The following is a 23,961-nucleotide window of genomic DNA, read 5'->3' as shown; positions in this document are numbered from 1 at the left end:
GAGTTATATCAGTCGGCTTCAAGACAGAGACCATTAAAATGAAACTGAATAATGCTTTGGTCATGCCAGACCTTGAATATTGAGTTTAGTTCTGATCACTGAGGCACAAAAGAAACATCCAAGGCTCGGAGGATTTGCAGAGAAGGGCCGTGAAGCTAACTTCTTATGTCAGACAACTGAGTCATTTGGGCAGGCTGGAAAAACTTGCATTGTTTAGTCTTAAAAGGAGTAAAATGTAATATGACCTTATAGAATGATATAAGATATAAAGCAGAAAGAAAAGGTAAATCTGTGTTTTATTTTAAGTTAAACTACAACTGCAGAACAGGAGCTGGGCCTCTACACATTGGAGAAACGTAGACTTAGGGATGATTTGATCTAGACTTATTAACTGATGACAGGAATAGGTTGTGTTCCAGTTGACAGTTTGTTCCAGCTAAATAGGTTAGGGAGGACCAGGGGTCACAATTTTAAGTTGTATAAGGCCAAAGGTTAGATGTCAGGAGCTAGTTCCTGTCCCAGAGCATAGTGGACCTCTGGAACAGGCTACCAGCTCGTGCGGTGGCCGCTGATTCGCTGAATTCTTTCAAGTGAGAGCTGAACCTGTTTCTGGCTGGGGTGGAAATCCCCTCAGACAAAACATAGGTTATCAGGGACAGAGTGATCTCCTGAACTAGTTTCGATCGCGTAAGCGAGTTAAAGAGGAATTTTCCAGATTTTCCCCCCAAATTGGCCTAGGTTTTCATCTGGTTTTTCACCTCTCCGAGGAGATCACATGGTTTGGGTGGGGTGTGGAGTCTATATATCATGATGCCCAAGGTATCGCAATTGTGTGGGGCAGACTGGATGAACCTTTTTGTTGTCCGTCATCGTTTGAAAGTTGCATGTTCACATGAAGCAAAGTATGAATTTTGTACAGGCTAGAGAGCGAGAGAGATAGAGAGAGTAAATAGGCCTGTATCTGAAAAGGTAGTGATGTGGAGTGGAATCATGTGTAAGAGGCAGTTGAATTGAGGGAGAGGAATTGAAGGAGTCAATTGGAAGACAGAAGAGTCCTGTGGAGCAGAATCAGATGGAGAGGAATCAGATGGAGGGAATGAGATTTGCCTGGACTCAAGGAGTTATGTGAATGGAAAGATGCTATAAGAACATAAGAACATAAGAAAGAGGAGCAGGAGTAGGCTATTCGGCCCTTCGAGCCTGCTCCACCATTCAATAAGATCACGGCTGATCTTTTACTGCAACTCCACTTTCCTGCACTATCCCCATATCCTTTGATTCCCTTAATATCCAAAAATCTATCGATCTCTGTCTTGAATAAACTCAACGACTGAGCCTCCACAGTCCTCTGGGGTAGAGAATTCCAATGATTCACCACTCGCTGAATGAAGAAGTTTCTCCTCATCTCAATCCTAAATGGCCGACCTCTTATTGTGAAGGAGAGTTGGGAGAAGGAGAAGGAGAAAGAAATCATTTGGAAGGGAGTGGAATCACGTGGAGAGGAGTGGAGCTGTGTGTGGGAATGTTGTGTGAAGGTCACAGATACGGGACTGCATGGATTACTTCATAGTCTTTCAAGTAAATAGATAATGTTTGAAATGTATAAATACCAATGCCCAATTGAGATACCTGAATTAAATTAGCGTTTAATTCCTGAAAACTCAAACTCAACACTGTCTAAAATCAGAATATTGCAATTGATTCTCTTTAAGTACTAACTCATAAAGGTTCTTTCCAGTTTTGGAATGATAGGTAACAATATATTAGACACTCAGAACAAGCTGAGTTCTGCTGTGTTGCTGTCATTTTATTTGACTGATTGCATCGAAAATGCCTTAAACTCGACAATATTGCCTTCAAGTACATGAAGAACACCTTTTTAACTGTTGTAAAAATTCAGCCACCAGATTAAAAAAAGGTACATGTTCCCTTCAATTTAAATTATATGAACATTTTTAAAAAATCAATAAAATAATGAGAAGGAAAACAAGAGAAAGTACATTTAAAAAGGTGGCATTGAATCAGTGTCTATTTTCCTCATGCCATTGTCACTTTCTTTGACGTTGTACAGATAAATCTCTTGAGGATTTCAGAGGACGTTGATTTATGTGAGTAACATTCTAGTTTGTATGTGATTTTACAGTTATTACATACAGCCCATAGGCCTGACAGTAGGCACACAGCCTTTTTAATCCTGTTTTATGAAGAGACTGTAAAAATGCTGACCTTGTGGGATGCAGTGATGCGGTTCTGAAAGGCCTCTTTAGGCCCCAGGGAATAAACAGTTACGCGTAAACTGACAAATTATCATGTCAGCGCATTCATCCCATCTCAGTTGTACTCTGCCATTTTCCCTAAGAACAACAATCTGGAAATACATAAAACCTTTTTAACAATAGCGTGCTTCGAGCTTCTCAAAAGCATCAATGCAGAGTGGAAAGGACACATTTAAACCATCTCATTTCTCCAGAGATTCCACAGAAACTGTTCACATCAACTCCATAAAGACTACTGTAGGGATTGTGCAGCATCTCATAGGAGGGGACAGGATTGTGACACAATATGATTATGGTAAAGTCTTAGTACAGCATATGCTGTCACCTCGAAATAGGAACCAAGTGATAAAATTGAAGATGAAGGGGATGGCAATACACCTGCAGCAAAGTTTCAATTGTTTGTTTCATTTAAAGATCAAATTGCGGCCACAAAATTCAGCGATGCAGCACTGTTTTTCGGGTGCTAACAGGCCTACGAAATCCCCAACGGGAGACTCGCACAAATTTATCTCCTATTCTTTTCCACTGGCCTCTGACCCCTGGCCTCCTCTCCTGACCTCGCCCTCCTTTCCTTCCCTACCAGCCTCTGATCCTCCTCACTGGCCTCCTCTCCTTCCTCCCCCCACCCCTCCAGGCCTTTAGTCTATCGACTCTGGATCAGTTCCTATGGATTGGAGAGTAGCTAATGTAACCTCACTTTTTAACAAAGGAGGGAGAGAGAAAACAGCGAATTATAGACCGATTAGCCTGACATTGATAGTGGGGAAAATGCTGGAATCAATTATTAAAGACGTAATAGCAGTGCATTTGGAAAGCAGTGACACGATCAGTCTAAGTCAGCATGGATTTATGAAAGGGAAATCATGCTTGACAAATCTTCTAGAATTTTTTGAGCATGTAACTAGTAGAGATAAGGGAGAACCAGTGGATGTGGTGTATTTGGACTTTCAAAAGACTTTTGACAAGGTCCCACACAAGAGATTAGTGTGCAAAATTAAAGCACATGGTATTGGGGGTAATGTATTGTCATGGATAGAGAACTGGCTGGCAGACAGGAAGCCAAGAGTGGGAATAAAAAGGTCATTTTCAGAATGGCAGGCAGTGACACGTGGGGTACCGCAAGGTTCAGTGCTGGGACCCATTTACAATATATATTAATGATTTAGACGAAGGAATTGAATGTACTATCTCCAAGTTTGCAGATGACACTAAGCTGGGTGGCAGTGTGAGCTGTGAGGAGGATGCTAAGAGGCTGCAGGGTGAATTGGACAGGTTAGGTGAATGGGCAAGTGCATGGCAGATGCAGTATAATATGGATAAGTGTGACGTAAAAACAGGAAGGCAGATTATTTTCTGAATGGTGACAGATTTGTAAAAAGGGAGGTGCAACGAGACCTGGGTGTCATGGTACATCAGTCATTGAAAGTTGACATGCAGGTACAGCAGGCAGTTAAGGAAGCAAATGGCATGTTGGCCTTCATAGAGAGAGGATTTGAGTATAGGAGCAGTGAGTATTGTGTACAGTTTTGGTCTCCTAATCTGAGGAAGGACATTCTTGCTATTGAGGGAGTGCAGCGAAGGTTTACCAGACTGATTCCTGGGAAGGCAGGACTGACATAAGAAGAAAGACTGGATCGACTAGGCTTAGATTCACTGGAATTTAGAAGAATGAGAGGGAATCTCATTGAAGCATATAAAATTCTGACGGGATTGGACAGGTTAAATGACGGAAGAATGTTCCCGATGTTGGGGAAGTCCAGAACCAGGGATCAAAGTCTAAGGATAAGGGGTAAACCATATAGGACCGAGACAAGGAGAAACTTTTTCACCCAGAGAATTGTGAACCTATGGAATTCTCTACCACAGAAAGTTGTTGAGTCCAGTTCGTTGGATCTATTCAAAATTAGTTACATGTGGCTCTTACGGCTAAAGGGATCAGGGGGTATGGAGAGAAGGCAGGAGTGGGGCACTGAAGTTGCATGATCAGCCATGATCATATTGAATGGCGGTGCAGGCTCAAAGGGCCGAATGGCCTGCTTCTGCACATATTTTCTATGTTTCTATGTTTCTATGTTAAGACATCAATAGATGTGTTTAACACACAAGAGGTTAAACACAGGCGAGTTCAAAACAGCACGGGAGCTTATTTTGAAAGTAATTGAACTGAATTTAGTTTGTGAGAGCAGTCAGCTAATGCTTGAGGGCAACTGAGGATGGAAGAAAAAGAGAATGGGAAGAGGCTGAATTTATGATGAACTGAGAACTTTGTTCATTATTCAACAGCAACTTTAGAACATAATCAAAAGCTGATCTTATGAAATGTAATTGATCCATTGCAGACTTGCTCATTATGTGCATATATATTTTATATTTTTAGTATATGCTGATTATTGTGCTTCATATTAGTTATAGAGTCATAGAGATTTACAGCAGGGAAGGAGACTATTTCGGCCCATCATGTGCGTGCTGGCCGACCAAGACCTATCCAGCCTAATCCCACTTTCCAGCTCCTGGTCCGTAGCCCTGTAGCTTACGGCACTTTGGGCTCAATTTTGCCCAAAATCATTCATTGCCAGAGTTACGCCGGGTTTTCTAGATCAGAACTACTCCAAAAATAAATGTGCCAAGTTTCCCCGCTCTATTTTTCAAATTTGGCATCGCGCAGCCTCTTCAGTAGCCTCGGGGCGGGGGGCGATGGGGGTGGTGCGGGGGGAGTGGAGCCTACTGTCTGCACCAAAAAAACGATGCCGCTCCTTCTGCACATGCACAAAAAAGGACATTTTTGATGTGATTCCTATGGGGGTACATGCCCAGTATAGCTTCCGGTCTGCAATTGGCCATTTTTAAAGAACTAGTTGTGTGTGAGAACTTTAATTCTCAGTGAAAAAATCAGAGCTGCAATACAAGGTGCAACGGCGCAACGACCAAGAATTTCTTACAGGATGAAGTGGAGGCACTAGTTACTGTGATTGAGGCGAGGTGGCATGAGCTGGACACCAGTAGAGAGAGGTGACATAAAAGTTCCACCCAAAGAAATGAAAGTCAAATGGAGCCAACTTGCAGAAGATTACTGTGCAATCGTGACCACCCCGAGGTCTGGAGGCCAGTGCAAAAACAAGTGACAGGACCTTGGTCAAATAGTTAGTGTAAGTAATATTTTCATTTTTCAATGGAATTGCAATTGTAAATGTGACCATCTGTATATGTCCCACCTAGCAGAAAGACACCCTCTCTAAAAAGTTATTTTTTCATTTTTTTGCAGAAGAAAGTGGCACACAACAAACGAGAAAGAACTCGAACAGGAGGAGGTCCGGCAAATCTGCACCCACTGACACCTTTGGAAGACAGGGTCGCTGCTTTGATGGGTCCTGCCTGGAGAACATAAGAACATAAGAAATAGGAGCAGGAGTAAGCCATACGGCCCCTCAAGCCTGCTCAGCCATTTAATAAGACCATAGCTGATCTGATCATGGTCTCAGCTCCACTTCCCTGCCCGCTCCCCCTAACCCTTTAGCTCCTTATCGTTTAAGAAACTGTCTATATCTGTGTTAAATTTATTCAATGTCCCAGCTTCCACAGCTCTATGAGGCAGCGAATTCCACAGATTAACAACCCTCTGAGAGAAGAAATTCCTCCTCATCTCTGTTTTAAATGGGCGGCCCCTTATTCTAAGATCATGCCCTCTCGTTCTAGTCTCCCCCATCAGTGGAAACATCCTCTCTGCATCCACCTTGTCAAGCCCCCTCATAATCTTATACGTTTCGATAAGATCACCTCTCATTCTTCTGAATTCTAATGAGTAGAAGCCTAACCTACTCAACCTTTCCTTATAAGTCAACCCCCCATCCCCGGAATCAACCTAGTGAACCTTCTCTGAACTGCCTCCAAAGCAAATATATCCTTTCGGAAATATGGAAACCAAAACTGCATGCAGTATTCCAGGTGTGGCCTCACCAATATCTTATATAGCTGTAGCAAGACTTCCCTGCATCCATAAAGGCCAAGATACCATTGGCCTTCCTGATCACTTGCTGTACCTACATACTATCCTTTTGTGTTTCATGCACAAGTACCCCCAGGTCCCGCTGTACTGTGTCACTTTGCAATCTTTCTCCATTTAAATAATAACTTGCTCTTTGATTTTTTTCTGCCAAAGTGCATCACCTCATACTTTCCAATATTATACTCCATCTGCCAATTTTTTGCCCACACATTTAGCCTGTCTATGTCCTTTTTCAGATTTTTTGTGTCCTTCTCACACATTGCTTTTCCTCCCATTTTGTATTTTCAGCAAACTTGGCTATGTTACACTCAGTCCCTTCTTCCAAGTTGTTTATATAGATTGTAAGTAGTTGGGCTCCCAGCACTGATCCCTGGGGCACCCCATTAGTTACTGGTTGCCAACCAAAGAATGAACCATTTATCCCGACTCTCTGTTTTCTGTTAGTTAGCCAATCCTCTAGCCATGCTAATATATTACCCCCAACCCCCCGAACTTTTATCTTGTGTAGTAATCTTTTATGTGGCACCTTGTCAAATGCCTTCTGGAAGTCCAAATACACCACATCCACTGGTTCCCCTTTATCTACCCTGTTCGTTACATCTTCAAAGAAAAGCAACCACCACTGCATAAGTTGGGCCCACACTCAAGAGAGAGGGCAAGTCCTACAAATTCCACAGTCTGGCTTTCCTAAATGTTAAGTACTGTGCGGGCAAGCCATGCTTCGGTTCATGGGGAAGTTTCCATCAGCTATGCTTTGGTTGATGCAATGTGCTATCATTCATCGTGGTCCAGATGAGCCTGCTGCCAGTGCTGTGTGAGCCTACTCATGCCACCCTGCCCCCTCCTCTGCTGCTAACCAGTTGTCTGTTCTGTTATATTTTGCAGAACTTGAGGCCAACCATGATGATGCAAAAGACGAGGAGGAGAAGTGAGTCGAGGGGAGGCCGATTAAAGGCCCAGCAATCGGAGGAGCGGCAGCATCGAGGAGGAGAAGTGAGTCGAGGGGAGGCCGATTAAAGGCCCAGCAATCGGAGGAGCGGCAACATCAAGGAGGAGCCAGCTGGTGCAGCTGCAACAGGGAGAGAAGGCAAAAATGAAGTAAAAAGAAATTGAAGTGTGACATCACAGCCAAGGGGGTAAGTGATAGGTGGTGATTGGTGAGTAGTTTTTCTTTTTTCTTTTTCTTTTTCTTTTTCTTATCAGTAAGAAACCTTTGGCATTGTTGCCAAACTAAGTTAATTTCAGGGTTAAGTCATGGAAGGAGAGCCCAGACCCGTGTCATGCTCCTCCTGTGTCCCTGACTACTATATGTGCAGGAAATGTGTCCAGCCGCAGCTCCTGACAGACCGCATTGCGGCACTGGAGCTGCGCATGGATTCATTCTGGAGCATCCGCAATGCTGAGGATGTTGTGAATAGCACATTTAATGAGTTGGTCACTCTGCAGGTAAAGGTTACACTGGCAGATAGGGAATGGGTAACCATCAAGAAGAGCAGTGGCAGGAAAAACGTGCAGGGGTTCCCTGCGGTCATCTCCCTCCAAAACAGATATACCGTTTTGGATACTGTTGTGGGAGATGGCTCATCAGGAGAAGGCAGCAGCAGCCAAGTTCATGGCACCGTGGGTGGCTCTGCTGCACAGGAGGGCAGGAAAAAGAATGGGAGAGCTATAGTGGTAGGGGATTCTATTGTAAGGGGGATAGATAGGTGTTTCTGCAGTCGCAACCGAGACTCCAGGATGGTATGTTGCCTCCCTGGTGCAAGGGTCAAGGATGTCTCAGAACGGCTGCAGGGCATTCTGGAGGGGGAGGGTGAACAGCCAGTTGTCATGGTGTATATAGTTGTTGAGGCCAGTTCGTTAGATATATTCAAAAGGGAGTTCGATATGGCCCTTATGGCTAAAGGGATCAAAGGGTATGGAGAGAAAGCAGGAAAGGGATACTGAGGTTGAATGATCAGCCATGATCTTATTTAATGGTGGTGCAGGCTCGAAGGGCTGAATGGTCTACTCCTGCATCTAATTTCTATGTTTCTATGTTTCTAAGATTCAGACGAGGACGAGCCTGAAGAGGAGAACATCTTCCAATCCCACCTTCCAGACCAAGAGCATGGGGGTGAGGAGGAGGGAATGATCTGGATGCATAGAATGAAAGTGCAGCTGTAACCTTCACTTCAATTGACAAAGCTGTCCTCTTGACACTTCTCGGTTGCAGATCTGCTTTTACCAACATAGAGATCTGAGTTACAACTTCTTTGCGAACACGCAGCCTTCTGACACAGTGTGCATCACCCAGGCGCAGGTACGAACACCTGTCTCGATACACCCAAAGTGTGTAAGGCTGCCTGCCCAACACCCTATCGGCTCTGAGGTTCCTCATGCGATGACGTTGAATCAATTGTCTCCTCTGCAGCACCATCATGCAAAAGGCTTGCACAAGGTACGGCATTGTCAGTATTGCCCCCATGGTTACATTTTACCTTTGCAAGATGCTCAAAATGGCAGGCAGGACAAGGTTCTTTGTTCTCTCTCCCCACGGGTCTGTATGGACCACACCCAGGTCTGAGCAGACGCAGTGATCAAGAACCCCACCCCCCGCAACCCCCCGGACTACATTTGATGCGTAGTGCAATCTTGTGATGCCTTCCAATCGCCTTCCAAAGCTCCCCACCCACCCAGGCTTTATTTGATGAGTAGTATAGTCTTCTGATGCCTTCCGATTGCCTTCCACAGCCCCCCACCTCCCTACCAGGGGTTCTTTTGCAGCTGAGCCCTGAGCCCCTGTGTCTGGGCGCGGGATTGATTCTGCCGGCTGACGCTGCGATCCTCGAGCCCTGCTTGCAGACGTTCGGTGGTGACGTGTCAGTTGAAAAGATATGAAAACTTACAGAGTTCCATCAAACTTCCATTTACTGCGCTATAAAGTAAACATTTTTCATCTTTATTGTACATATTTAAGTCACCTTTACTCCCTCCGCTGGCTGAAAAACAATGGCGTCTTTCTGCGCCGATTTTTCAATTTGCGCTGCTTTTTCTTAACTCACAGAAAGTTTATAGGGAGTGGTCACATACGCCGACCTAGGAGAAATATTTTGGGGCAAACTTCCATAATTGACAAAAACTGGCGCAGACATCAGGTTACGCTCCCTATGACGCAAAAAAAACCCCTTAAAAAAATTGTAACTAACTGAGTTACGCTGGCGTACATTTCTTGGGGAAACTTTAATTTTTTAACTTGCGCCAAAAAAAGCAGCGTGTGCCAAAAAAAAGGCGTAAATCACTGGGGAAAATTGAGTACTTCAAGTGCACATCCAAGTATTTTTTAAATGTGTTGAAGCTTTCTGCCTCTACCACCCTTTCAGGCAGTGAGTTCCAGACCCCCATCACCCTCTGGGCGAAGAAATTTCTCCTTATATCTCTACTAAACCTCCCCCTTGATACTTTAAACCCATGTCCCCTGGCTGTTGACCCCTCTGCCAAGGGAAACAGATCCTTCCTATCCACTCTATCCAGGCCCCTCATCATTTTATACACCTCAATCAGGTCTCCCCTCACCCACCTCTGTTCCAAAGAAAACAGACCCAGCATCTCCAATCTTTCCTCATAGCCAAAATTCTCCAGTCCAGGCAACACTTTTGTAAATCTTCTCTGCACCCTTTCCAGTGCATCTTTCCTGTAATGTGGTGACCAGAACTGCACACAGTACTCCAGCTGTGGCCTAGTGAGTGTTTTATACACTCAAGCACAACCTCTTTGTTCTTGTATTCCATGCTTCGACTAATAAAGGCAAGTATTCCATATGCCTTCTTAACCATCTTGTCTACCTGGCCTGCTACCTTCAGGGATCTGTGGACCTGCACTCCAAGGTCCCTTTGTTCCTCTACACTTTTCAGTGCCATACCATTTAAAATATGTGTATTCCATTGCCTTGTTAGACCTCTCCAAATGCATTACCTCACATTTATCTGGATTGAATTCCATTTGCCACTGTTCCGCTCACCTGACCAGTACATTGATATCTTCCTGCAGTCTGCAGCTTTCTTCTTCATTATCAACCACACAGCCTATTTTAGTGTCATCTGCAAACTTCTTAATCATATCCCCAACATTCAAGTCCAAGTCATTGATCTTTACCACAAAAAGCAAGGGACCCAGCATTGAGCCCTGTGTAACCCCACTGGATACAACCTTCCAGTCACAAAAACACCCATCAACCATTACCCTTTGCTTCCTGCCTCTAAGCCAATTTCGGATCCAACTTGCCAATTTGCCCTCGATCCCATGGGCTTTCACTTTCGTGACCAGTCTGTAATGTGGGACCTTATCAAAAGCTTTGCTAAAATCCTTATACACTACATCATATGCACTGCCCTCATCAATCCTCCTGGTTATCTCCTCTAAAAATTCAATCAAGTTAGTCAGACACGACCTTCCCTTAACAAATCCATGCTGACTGCCCTTGATTAATCCATGTCTTTCCAAATGAAGATTTATCCTGTCCCTCAAGATTTTTCCAATTATTTTCCCACCACTGAGGTTAGGCTGACTGGCCTGTAATTACTCGATCTATCCCTTTCTCCCTTTTTAAACAAAGGTACCATATTAGCAGTTGTCCAGGCCTCTGGCACCAGAGAGGACTGGAAAATAATGGTCAGAGCCTCTGCTATTTACTCTTTTGCTTCTCTTAACAGCCTTGGATACATTTCACCTAGGCCTGAGGGTTTATCCACTTTCAAAGCTGCTAAGCCCCTTAATATTTCCTCTTCCACATGTTTATCTCATCGAATATTTCACATTCGTCCTCCCTCATTGGAAAGTCTGCACAGCCCCTCTCTTTTGTGAAAACAGATGCAAAGAATTAATTAAGAATCATACCCACAGTGCAAGAAAGATAGTGCAGGAGTCCCCTGTGGTCATCCCCCTGCAAAACAGATACACTGCTTTGAGTACTGTTGGGGAGGATGACTCATCAGGGGAGGGCAGCAGCAGCCAAGTTCATGGCACCGTAGGTGGCTCTGCTGCAAAGGAGGGCAGGAAAAAGAGTGGGAGCGCGATAGTGATAGGGGATTCGATGGTGAGGGGAATAGATAGGCGTTTCTGCGGACGCAACCGAGACTCCAGGATGGTATGTTGCCTCCCTGGTGCAAGGGTCAAGGATGTCTCGGAGCGGGTGCAGGACATTCTGAAATGGGAGGGAGAACAGCCAGTTGTCGTGGTGCACATTGGTACCAACGACATAGGTAAAAAAAGGGATGAGGTCCTACGAAAAGAATTTAAGGAGCTAGGAGCTAAATTAAAAAGTAGGACCTCAAAAGTAGTAATCTCGGGATTGCTACCAGTGCCACGTGCTAGTCAGAGTAGGAATCGCAGGATAGCGCAGATGAATACATGGCTTGAGCAGTGGTGCAGCAGGGAGGGATTCAAATTCCTGGGGCATTGGAACCGGTTCTGGGGGAGGTGGGACCAGTACAAACCGGACGGTCTGCACCTGGGCAGGTCCGGAACCAATGTCCTAGGGGGAGTATTTGCTAGTGCTGTTGGGGAGGAGTTAAACTAATATTGCAGGGGGATGGGAACCTATACAGGGAGACAGAGGGAGACAAAAAGGAGGCAAAAGCAAAAGACAGAAAGGAGATGAGGAAAAGTGGAGGGCAGAGAAAACCAAGGCAAAGAACAAAAAGGGCCACTGTACAGCAAAATTCTAAAAGGACAAAGGGTGTTAAAAAAACAAGCCTGAAGGCTTTGTGTCTTAATGCAAGGAGTATCCGCAATAAGGTGGATGAATTAATTGTGCAAATAGATGTTAACAAATATGATGTGATTGGGATTACGGAGACATGGCTCCAGGATGATCAGGGCTGGGAACTCAACATCCAGGGGTATTCAACATTCAGGAAGGATAGAATAAAAGGAAAAGGAGGTGGGGTAGCATTGCTGGTTAAAGAGGAGATTAATGCAATAGTTAGGAAAGACATTAGCTTGGATGATGTGGAATCTATATGGGTAGAGCTGCAGAACACTAAAGGGCAAAAATCGTTAGTGGGAGTTGTGTACAGACCTCCAAACAGTAGTAGTGATGTTGGGGAGGGCATCAAACAGGAAATTAGGAGTGCATGCAATAAAGGTGCAGCAGTTATAATGGGTGACTTTAATATGCACATAGATTGGGCTAGCCAAACTGGAAGCAATACGGTGGAGGAGGATTTCCTGGAATGCATAAGGGATGGTTTTCTAGACCAATATGTCGAGGAACCAACTAGGGGGGAGGCCATCTTAGACTGGGTGTTGTGTAATGAGAGAGGATTAATTAGCAATCTCATTGTGCGAGGCCCCTTGGGGAAGAGTGACCATAATATGGTGGAATTCTGCATTAGGATGGAGAATGAAACAGTTAATTCAGAGACCATGGTCCAGAACTTAAAGAAGGGTAACTTTGAAGGTATGAGGCATGAATTGGCTAAGATAGATTGGCTAATGATACTTAAGGGGTTGACTGTGGATGGGCAATGGCAGACATTTAGAGAACGCATGGATGAATTACAACAATTGTACATTCCTGTCTGGCGTAAAAATAAAAAAGGGAAGGTGGCTCAACCGTGGCTATCTAGGGAAATCAGGGATAGTATTAAAGCCAAGGAAGTGGCATACAAATTGGCCAGAAATAGCAGCGAACCTGGGGACTGGGAGAAATTTAGAACTCAGCAGAGGAGGACAAAGGGTTTGATTAGGGTAGGGAAAATGGAGTACGAGAAGAAGCTTGCAGGGAACATTAAGGCGGATTGCAAAAGTTTCTATAGGTATGTAAAGAGAAAGAGGTTAGTAAAGACAAACGTAGGTCCCCTGCAGTCAGAATCAGGGGAAGTCATAACGGGGAACAAAGAAATGGCAGACCAATTGAACAAGTACTTTGGTTCAGTATTCACTAAGGAGGACACAAACAACCTTCCGGATATAAAAGTGGTCAGAGGGTCTATTAAGGAGGAGGAACTGAGGGAAATCTTTATTAGTCGGGAAATTGTGTTGGGGAAATTGATGGGATTGAAGGCCGATAAATCCCTAGGGCCTGATGGACTGCATCCCAGAGTACTTAAGGAGGTGGCCTTGGAAATAGCGGATGCATTGACAGTCATTTTCCAACATTCCATTGACTCTGGATCAGTTCCTATCGAGTGGAGGGTAGCCAATGTAACCCCACTTTTTAAAAAAGGAGGGAGAGAGAAAGCAGGGAATTATAGACCGGTCAGCCTGACCTCAGTAGTGGGTAAAATGATGGAATCAATTATTAAGGATGTCATAGCAGCGCATTTGGAAAATGGTGACATGATAGGTCCAAGTCAGCATGGATTTGTAAAAGGGAGATCATGCTTGACAAATCTTCTGGAATTTTTTGAGGATGTTTCCAATAAAGTGGACAAAGGAGTACCAGTTGATGTGGTATATTTGGACTTTCAGAAGGCTTTCGACAAGGTCCCACACAGGAGATTAATGTGCAAAGTTAAAGCACATGGGATTGGGGGTAGTGTGCTGACGTGGATTGAGAACTGGTTGTCAGACAGGAAGCAAAGAGTAGGAGTAAATGGGTACTTTTCGGAATGGCAGGCAGTGACTAGTGGGGTACCGCAGGGTTCTGTGCTGGGGCCCCAGCTGTTTACATTATACATTAATGATTTAGACGAAGGGATTAAATGTAGTATCTCCAAATTTGCGGATGACACTAAGTTGGGTGGCAGTGTGAGCTGCGAGGAGGATGCTATGAGGCTACAGAGTGACTTGGATAGGTTAGGTGAGTGGGCAAATGCGTGGCAGATGAAGTATAATGTGGATAAATGTGAGGTTATCCACTTTGGTGGTAAAAACAGAGAGACAGACTATTATCTGAATGGTGACAGATTAGGAAAAGGGAAGGTGCAACGAGACCTGGGTGTCATGGTACATCAGTCATTGAAGGTTGGCATGCAGGTACAGCAGGCGGTTAAGAAAGCAAATGGCATGTTGGCCTTCATAGCGAGGGGATTTGAGTACAGGGGCAGGGAGGTGTTGCTACAGTTGTACAGGGCCTTGGTGAGGCCACACCTGGAGTATTGTGTACAGTTTTGGTCTCCTAACTTGAGGAAGGACATACTTGCTGTTGAGGGAGTGCAGCGAAGATTCACCAGACTGATTCCCGGGATGGTGGGACTGACCTATCAAGAAAGACTGAATCAACTGGGCTTGTATTCACTGGAGTTCAGAAGAGTGAGAGGGGACCTCATAGAAACGTTTAAAATTCTGACGGGTTTGGACAGGTTGGATGCAGGAAGAATGTTCCCAATGTTGGGGAAGTCCAGAACCAGGGGTCACAGTCTAAGGATAAGGGGTAAGCCATTTAGGACCGAGATAAGGAGAAACTTCTTCACCCAGAGAGTGGTGAACCTGTGGAATTCTCTACCACGGGAAGTAGTTGAGGCCAATTCACTAAATATATTCAAAAGGGAGTTAGATGAAGTCCTTACTACTCGGGGGATCAAGGGGTATGGCGTGAAAGCAGGAAATGGGTACTGAAGTTTCATGTTCAGCCATGAACTCGTTGAATGGCGGTGCAGGCTAGAAGGGCTGAATGGCCTGCTCCTGCACCTATTTTCTATGTTTCTATGTTTCTGCCTCCACTCACAGATTTCCTTTATGGTCTCTAATAGGCTCCACTCTTTCTCTAGTTATCTCTCGCTCTTAATGTATTTATAGAACATCTTTGGGTTTTCCCTGATTCTACTTGCCAACATTCTTTCATGCTCTCTCTGTGATTTCCTGATATCTTTTTTAATTGCACCCCTGCACTTCTTATACTCCTCTTGAGTTTCTGCAGTATTGAGTTCTCAGAATCTGTCATAAGCTCCCCTTTTTTTCTTTCATTCACCCTGAATGTCCGCTGACATCCAGGGGGCTCTAGATGTGTTAGCCCCACCCTTTTTTTTAAGGGAACATACTTGCTCTGTACCCTCAGAACCTCCTCCTTGAATGCCTCCCACTGCTCTGACACTGATTTACCATCAAGTAGCTGTTTCCAGTCTACTTTGGCCAAATCCCATCTCAGCTCATCAAAATTGGCTTTACCGAATTGAGAACTTTTTTTCCTGGTCCACTTTTCTCCTTTTCCATAATGTCATGTATGTACTTTTGGGGTCACAGCCACCAGATTGCGTCACTGTTGGAGGCCATTGGGCTGCACGCACGTGTGTGCAGCCCAAGTATAAAAGGCCAGCCATTTTATATATTAGTCACTTTGGGCCTTAATAAAGCAGAGCCAAGGTCATACTCCTTGGAGTTAGCAGTACTCAGTTTAATAGTTATTGCATTCACAACATTTGGCGATGAGGCAACAAGAACCTTTGCATGCAAAAATGAGCACAATTGGATTGTTGGAGCGATTTGTGGAAGGAGAAGATTGGGCAGACTTTGTGAGTCTTTTGAGCCAGTTCTTCATGGCCAACAAAATGGAGGAGGTCGGCGAGGCAGATCGGCGCCGGGCAGTGTTCCTCACGGTTTGCGGTATGGACTGTACTCGTTCCTAACTCAAAGAAAACCGATAATGATCAACATGAAATTTAATGGGGTGCTAGTATCAATGGAACTGGTCACAGTGGTGAGTCAATCGATAATGAGCCAGAGGGCATTCGACAAGCTGTGGGATACTAAGGCTGTGAGGCCCAGGCTGAGTCCAGTCAATGCCAAGTTGCGCACGTACACCAAAGAACTCATAACGTTGATTGGCAGTGCCACAATTAAAGTGTCGTATGACGTTGTGGTTCACGAGTTACCACTATGGATTGTCCCAGGCAATGGCCCAATGCTGTTTGGCAGAAACTGGCTTAAAAAAAAATCAGATGCGATTGGAATGACATTAAGGCATTGTCATCGGAGAAAGATACATGTGCCCAAGTACTGAGCAAGTTCCCTCGCTGTTCGAATCAGGCATCGACAACTTCACGGGAGCCAAGGTGCAGATCCACGTAGACTCGGATGCAAGACCCGTCCATCATAAAGCTCGGGCAGTTCCGTATATGATGAGGGAGAAGGTCGAAATCGAACTGGACAGTCTCCAGCGTGAAGGGATCATATCACCAGTTGAATTTAATGAATTGGCCAGCCCCATTGTTCCTTTGCTGAAAAGTGATGGCACAGTCAGAATCTGTGGAGACGACAAGGCTACGATCAACAGAGTTTCGAAACAGCATCAGTACCCGTTACCGAAGGCTGATGACTTGTTTTCAATGCTAGCCGGGAGGAAATCGTTCACCAAACTGGAGTTGACATCGGCCGACATGACACAGGAACTGGTCGAGACGTTGAAGAGACTTACATGCATTAACACGCATAAAGGACTGTTTATTTATCACAGGTGCCCTTTTGGAATTCGCTCGGCTGCAGCAATATTTCAGAGGAACATGGAGAGTCTACTGAAGTCCGTTCCCAGAACTGTCGTGTTCCAAGATGACATCCTGATCACATGTCGTGACTCCGAGGAACATCTGAACAACCTGGAAGAGGTTCTACATTGTCTGGACAAAGTGGGACTCAGACTGAAATGCTCGAGGTGCGTCTTTATTGCACCAGAGGTCGAATTCCTGGGGAGGAAAATTGCTGCTGACGGCATCAGGCCCACGGATGCGAAAACCAAAGCCATCAAGAATGCACCCAAGCCACAGAATGTGATGGAACTGCATTCATTCCTGGGTCTACTCAACTACTTCGGTAACTTCTTACCTAAATTGAGCACCTTATTAGAACCACTGCACATGCTGCTAAGAAAAGGCGACAACTGGGTGTGGGGTGCGTCTCAAGACAGAGCTTTTGAGAAAGCTACTAATCTGCTTTGCTCTAATAAGCTGCTGGTACATTATGACCCATGTAAACATTTAGTATTAGCTTCGTTATATGGAATTGGTTGCGTACTCCAACAAATTAATGAGTCGGGTAAACTTCAACCAGTTGCGTATGCTTCAAAAAGTTTGTCTAAAGCGGAAAGAGCCTGCAGAATGGTAGAGAAAGAAGCACTAGCCTGTGTGTATGGGGTTAAAAAGATGCATCAGTACCTGTTTGGCCTTCGGTTTGAACTGGAGACAGATCACAAGCCGCTCATTTCACTATTCTCTGAAAACAAAGGTATCAATACCAATGCTTCATCCCACATCCAGAGGTGGGCGCTGACATTATCTGCTAATGATTATGTCATTTGCCATAGACCTGGCACCGCGAATTGTGCCGATGCTTTGAGCCGTCTGCCGTTGCCCAGACCGGAGGTGGAAATATCACAACCAGTGGACCTATTGTTAGTTATGGATGCCTTTGAGAGTAAAGGTGTTATGTATGCTTGCCAGTGATGTAATGATGTACTGTAACACTAGACCTGTATACACCTTACCTGTACACCAAAGGGTGCTGCTGCTTGAGACCTAAGGGTTACCTGTACACTGCGGGTGACCCAATATAAAAGGAAGCTCACTTCTTGGTGTCCTCACTCTAGGAGCTGCAATAAAGGACTAAAGTCTGTACAGTTCAAGTGCCATACCCCTGCCTCGTCAAGTCATTAATAGAGTTCCTCCATACACAATAACTGGCGACGAGGTCACGAATTCCATGCACAACATGTCTAATCTCAACAACTTCCAACAATTCACCGATGGGGAAGATTGGCATGCCTTTGTGGAAAGGTTAGAACACTTCTTCATAGCCAGCGACCTGGATGGGGACTCACCGGCCACACTGGCGAACAAGCGCAGGGCCATCCTGCTCAGTAGTTGTGGGCCCACTATCCATGGCCTCGTCAGTGACCTACTAGCCCCAGTGAAGACAACAACCAAGAGCTATGGGGAACCCGTAACCTTAGCCGTAACAAGAACAACTGAAACCCAAAGAATGCACCCTCACAGCCAGACACCAGTTTTACACTCACCGGCGCCCCGAAGGCCAAGAAATTGTTACGTATGCTTCAGATTTAAGAAGGTTGGCTGCACCATGTGCTTTTGGCTACCACCTCACAGAAGCACTAAGGGACATGTTTGTTATTGGGATCGGCCATGAGGGCTTCCCCCCCAAACTGCTCTCTGCGGACATCACAGTCACCCTGCAGAAGGCAATCAAAATTCCAGTTTCCATCAACGGAGTTCCGGTTTCGATGGAGATCGACACAGGGGCGAGCCAGTCTTTGATGAGCCAGATGATCTTCGAAAAACTTTGGAACAATCCCGCCGAACGACCAAAGCTGTCTCCTATCCAGGCAAAGCTGCTCACCTACAACAAAGGCACCATTCCAGTCATTGGCAGCGTGGACGTCCAGGTCTCCCAGGGCGGCGTGATGAACAAGCTCCCCCTGTGGATGGTCCAACGCTGCTGGGAAGAAGTTGGATGAAGCAGGTCCAAATCGGTTGGATGAACCAGGCCTTCATGATTTCGGTCTGCGACTCCAAACGAATGATGACCCATACCCAGGACTCTAAACCGACGAGCACTTGAACAGAATGGCGACTTTTAAAAGCAGAAATGCTGCCCCGAATCTCGCAACCCTGAGTCGGCCATATGGGACCAACCGGCTAGCCTCGTGCTGACGCTGTGGAGGAAACCTCAGGGCCCACCAGTGCCACTACAAAGACTATACCTGCAAAGGCTGCAACGCAAAACGTCACTTTCAGAGAATGTGCAGAAAAAGCTTTACTCACCGCGTCGCTGAAGAGTTGGCTTATCACCTGGGCTCCGACACTGATGAAAACGAAGCTGCTCAGCCCCTGGAAGAAGAGTACGGAATTTATACCTGCTCCACCGAGAATTCCCCGTGGAAAATGGAAGTGGGCATCAATGGAGTTCCAGTTTCGATTGAGATCGACACAGGGGCGAGCCAATCTTTGATGAGCCAGATGACCTTCGAAAAACTTTGGAACAATCCCACCGAAGGACCAAAGCTGTCTCCTATCCAGGCAAAGCTGCTCACCTACATCAAAGGCACCATCCTAGTCATTGGCAGCATGGACATCCAGGTCTCCCAGGGCCAGGTGATGAACACGCTCCCCCTGTGGATTGTTGCCGGCTGGGAAGAAGTTGGATGAAGCAGGTCCAAATTGGTAGAAAGCAATGACTGCCTCCGGGCCCTAGCGATCGACATCCCACGCAGCCCCAAACTTGGATCCATCGCAGCACCTACCGTCCAGCTCGATTGCGTGGCGATGACTGTACAACACCATGGCGAGATCAACCAATCCGAGCGTCCAGACTTCACCTTCCGGGTCGTGGCAGGACTCCGAGGGAAGAAGATCGGTGGAAAAGGTGGATCCCCGATGTCTATGGCCGAACCTGAGAAGAAAAAGATCACTATAGCCTACCTCGAGGATAGCGAGAAGATGGCAGCCGCACCACGAGGCGAAGAACCTAAAATCAAAATGGCCGCTACCAGACCACGAGGGGCAGCATTGGAGGAGTGACACGTGGCACCGAGCGGCGAACCGCATTGGAAGGCCCCCTTAAAGGAGACTGGTAACCCAAAGAAATTAAAGGGACAGTTTCACTCTAGGCACAGCGATGCCAAGGACTTTAAAGTTAAAAGTGCAGTAAGCGAATGCAGGTATGCAAATGTAACGTTGAATTGAGATGGTGGTTTAACTAATGAGCAAAATGTAATGAATGCTTATGAAAGTGATGTTAGCAACAAGTTTGTACTGTTAAACGATGATGCTAGAAAATTTAATATGACAAATATAACCCTGTATGGAGACACCGATACACAAGAAAGTGTTGTAAGTGCTAAAAGTGATAATGTAAAGAGAGATAACTGTGTAGAATCGACTATTTGTGATCGGAGCCAATTTGTACGTATGCAGAAAGTAGACTGTTAAAGGACACCGGGTTCTACAGGTACAATGTAAATGCCAGAGGTATCCCCCTGTGGGAGACCCCAAGGTCCAGCGGGCTACCTGACAATGCAGCCTGGGCTTTTGGGACAAATGTGATGCCCCAGGAAGGGCTCACACACACCCAGTGGGAGCAGACCCACTGCAGGGGCAGCGGTCAATGGGCAGCACAGCCACCACCACTGGCAACCTGCCCCAGATCGACCCTACACCCCCTGGCCACCAGGGCCAGCTCTGGGAGCTCGAGGCCAATACCTTCCAGCTTTCCTGGCGGACCCTGGGATGACCAGACTTCCACCACCAATGGAGGACAAGGTGCCCACACAGCACTGTGGCCCTGCCCACCACCAAACACTACCACTTACCCACTCTACAGTGTGTGTACCTTACCCACTGCACTGGCTCCACCACTGAGGAATCCTCCAACAGTGACACACACATGGTCTGTGTGAGGGGGGCAAATGAATGAGGGCAGCCTCAAGCACAGGGATCACACCTGGCACCCATACAATCCTCACCACGACCTCCCACAGCCCACTACTGATCACCTCCCCATGTCATGGCAATAAGGACTTGGGAAAGGCTTAGGGGGGTGTGTTGTTATGTTGTTATGTATGCATGCCAATGATGTAGTGATGTACTGTATCACTAGACCTGTATATACCTTACCTGTACACCTGTACACAGAGGGTGCTGCTGCTGGAGACCTAAATGTCACCTGTACACTGCAGGTAACCCAGTATAAAAGGGAGCTCACCTCTTGGTGTCCTCACTCTAGGAGCTGCAATAAAGGACTACAGTCTGTACAGTTCAAGTGCCATACCCCTGCCTCGTGGAGTCATTAGCAGAGTGCCTACATATACAATAGAAGGAACCCCTATCACGGCTCAACAAGTTAAGTACTGGACCAGCTAGGACCCGATTTTAGCGGTGGTGAAGAGTTGCATCCTCAAAGGTGATTGGTCTGCTATACCTAAGCAAATGTGCGAGGAGACCAAACCTTACATTCGTCGCAAAGACGAACTGTCGATTCAGTCGGATTGTATACTGTGGGGCAATCGTGTTGTTATGCCCAAGAAAGGGAGAGAGAAATTTGTACGTGAGCTACATAGCACACATCCCGGAATTATAATGCTGAAAGCCATCGCCAGGTCTCATGTATGGTGGCCGGGAATTGACTCTGAGCTGGAATCATGTGTGCATCAGTGCAACACTTGCATGCAGCTCAGCAAGGCACCAGCGGAATCGCCGCTGAGTCTGTGGTTGCGACTGTTCAAACCATGGTCCAGGATCCACATAGACTTTGCAGGTCCCTTTCTGGGGAAGATGTTTTTAGTTGTGGTGGATGCATATTCGAAGTGGATAGAGTGTATAATCATGTCCTCCAGCATATCCACAGCTATTGAGAATCTCAGTGTCATGTTCGCGACACATGTTCTGCCTGACATTGTTGTTAGCGACAATGGATCGTGCTTCACCAGTCAGGAGTTTCAAGAGTTCATGAAACTCAATGGTATCAAACATGTAAGGTCAGCACCGTTCAAACCTGCATCCAATGGGCAAGCAGAACGTACTGTCCAAATCATAAAGCAGAGTATGAAGCGAGTAACCCAAGGGTCACTGCAGACCCGCCTGTCATGCATACTGCTGAGTTACAGGACAAGACCACACACGCTTACCGGGATCTCGCCTGCTGAACGAATGATGAAGAGAGGTCTTAAGACCAAGCTATCTCTTGTACACCCTGACTTGAATAATCATGTTGAATATAGAAGACAAAGTCAGCAAGGTCACGATCGCGCAGCTGTGTCACGCGATATTTCTGTAAATGATCCTGTATATGTTCTGAATTATGGTCAGGGTCCCAAGTGGATCGCTGGTACTGTCATGGCCGAGGAGGGCAACAGAGTATTTATTGTCAATCTCAAAAATGGGAAAACATGCAGGAAACATATGGATCAGACAAAGCTGCGGCATACAGACGAACCGGAACAGTCGGAGGAAGAGACAATCGACGACCAACCAACCTACCCCCAGTCATCAGAGGACTCAGTGGTCATCAGTGAATCGGGACTTTCAAACACTGACATGTTCAATGAAAATGGACTTTCAATCCCTGACATGGCCATTGCCACTCCCACCAGGTCAGCCACCCAGCCACCAGTCACAACAGACTCTGAACACTCACCCAAGGCTGGAGTTGAACTGAGACGGTCAACCCGGGAGTGTAAAACACCGGACCGTCTCAATTTGTAAAAGACTTTGCTAATATCTCAGAGGGGGGTATTGTCATGTATGTACTTTTGGGATCACTAGCCACCAGATGGCGTCACTGTTGGAGGCCATTGGGCTGCACGCACGGGTGTGCAGCCCAAATATAAAAGACCAGCCATTTTGTATATTAGTCACTTTGGGCCTTAATAAAGCAGAGACAAGGTTATACCTCTTGGAGTTAAACAGTACTCAGTCTAACAGTTATTGCATACACAACACATAACTACCCTAAATCTTACTGAATTATGATCACTAGCACCAAAATGCTCTCCCACCGATACCCCTTCCACCTGCCCCTTTTCATTCCCCAAAACCAAGTCCATAACCGCCCCCTCCATTGTTAGGCTTGTTACACACTGGCTAAAAAAGTTCTCCTGAATTTAGGAATTATGCACCCTCAGTACCATTCACACTGCTTTTTACCCAGTTAATATTAGGGTAGTTGAAATTCCCCACTACTTCAGCTCTATAGTTTTTGCACTTTGGAGCAATTTGCCCACATATTTGTTCTTCTATCGCCCTCTGACTGTTTGAGGGTCTATAGCACACTCCCAGTAGTGTGATCGCCCCTTTGTTGTTCTTCAGTTCAACCCATATGGCCTTGTTTGATGACCCATCTATCATCCCTTCTCACAGTTGTAATTGTTTATTTAATTAATTCTGTGACCCGCCCCCCTCCCTCCCCCCCCCCCCGCCATCCTTTTTTACCCCCCTCTCTATCCCGTCTGAAAACCCTGTAGCCAGGAATGTTGACCTATCCTTCATTCAGCCATGTCTCAGTAATGGCTATAATATTGTACTCCCAAGTGTCTATCTGTGCTCTCAGCTCATCTGCCTTATTCCCTATAGTCCTTGCATTGAAGTATATTCCATTTAGTGGTGCCAAACTCCCTTGTTGTCTATTTTCCAGCTGTTTCTTCCACCTTCCAAACTCACTTTCTACTTTTCTGCTGCCCAATTCCAGCTTTGCTCCCCTCCCTACTGAATCTATTCTCCGGTTCCCATCCCCCTGCCAAGCTAATTTAAACCCTCCCCAACAGCACTAGCAAACCCTCCCACGAGGATATTAGTCCCGGCTTTGATGAGGTGCAACCCGTCCGGCTTGTACAGGTCCCACCTCCCCCAGAAACGGTCCCAATCCCTCAGGAATCTAAAGTCCTCCCGCCTGCACCATCTCTCCAGCCACGCATTCATCATCTCTATCCTCCTATTTCTGTACTCACTAGCACGTGGCACCAGCAGTAACTCGGAGATTACTACATTAGAGGTCCTGCTTTTTAATCTCTCTCCTAGCTCCCTAAACTCTGCCTGCAGGAGTTCATCCCTCTTTCTACCTATGTCATTGGTACCGATATGGACCACGACCTCTGGTTGCTCACCCTCTCCTCACAGAATGTCTGGCAGCTGCTCGATGACATGCTTGACCCTGGCACCAGGGAGGCAACATACCATCCTGGAGTCACGTCTGTGGCCGCAGAAATGCCTGTCTGCTCCCCTGACTATTGAGTCCCCTACCACTATTACTCTTCCATTCTTT

This window comes from Pristiophorus japonicus, chromosome 8 (assembly GCF_044704955.1).
Source record: "Pristiophorus japonicus isolate sPriJap1 chromosome 8, sPriJap1.hap1, whole genome shotgun sequence".
Lineage (NCBI taxonomy): Eukaryota > Metazoa > Chordata > Chondrichthyes > Pristiophoridae > Pristiophorus > Pristiophorus japonicus.
The sequence above is the reverse complement of the archived record's forward strand: the minus strand, read 5'-3'. Positions refer to the sequence as shown.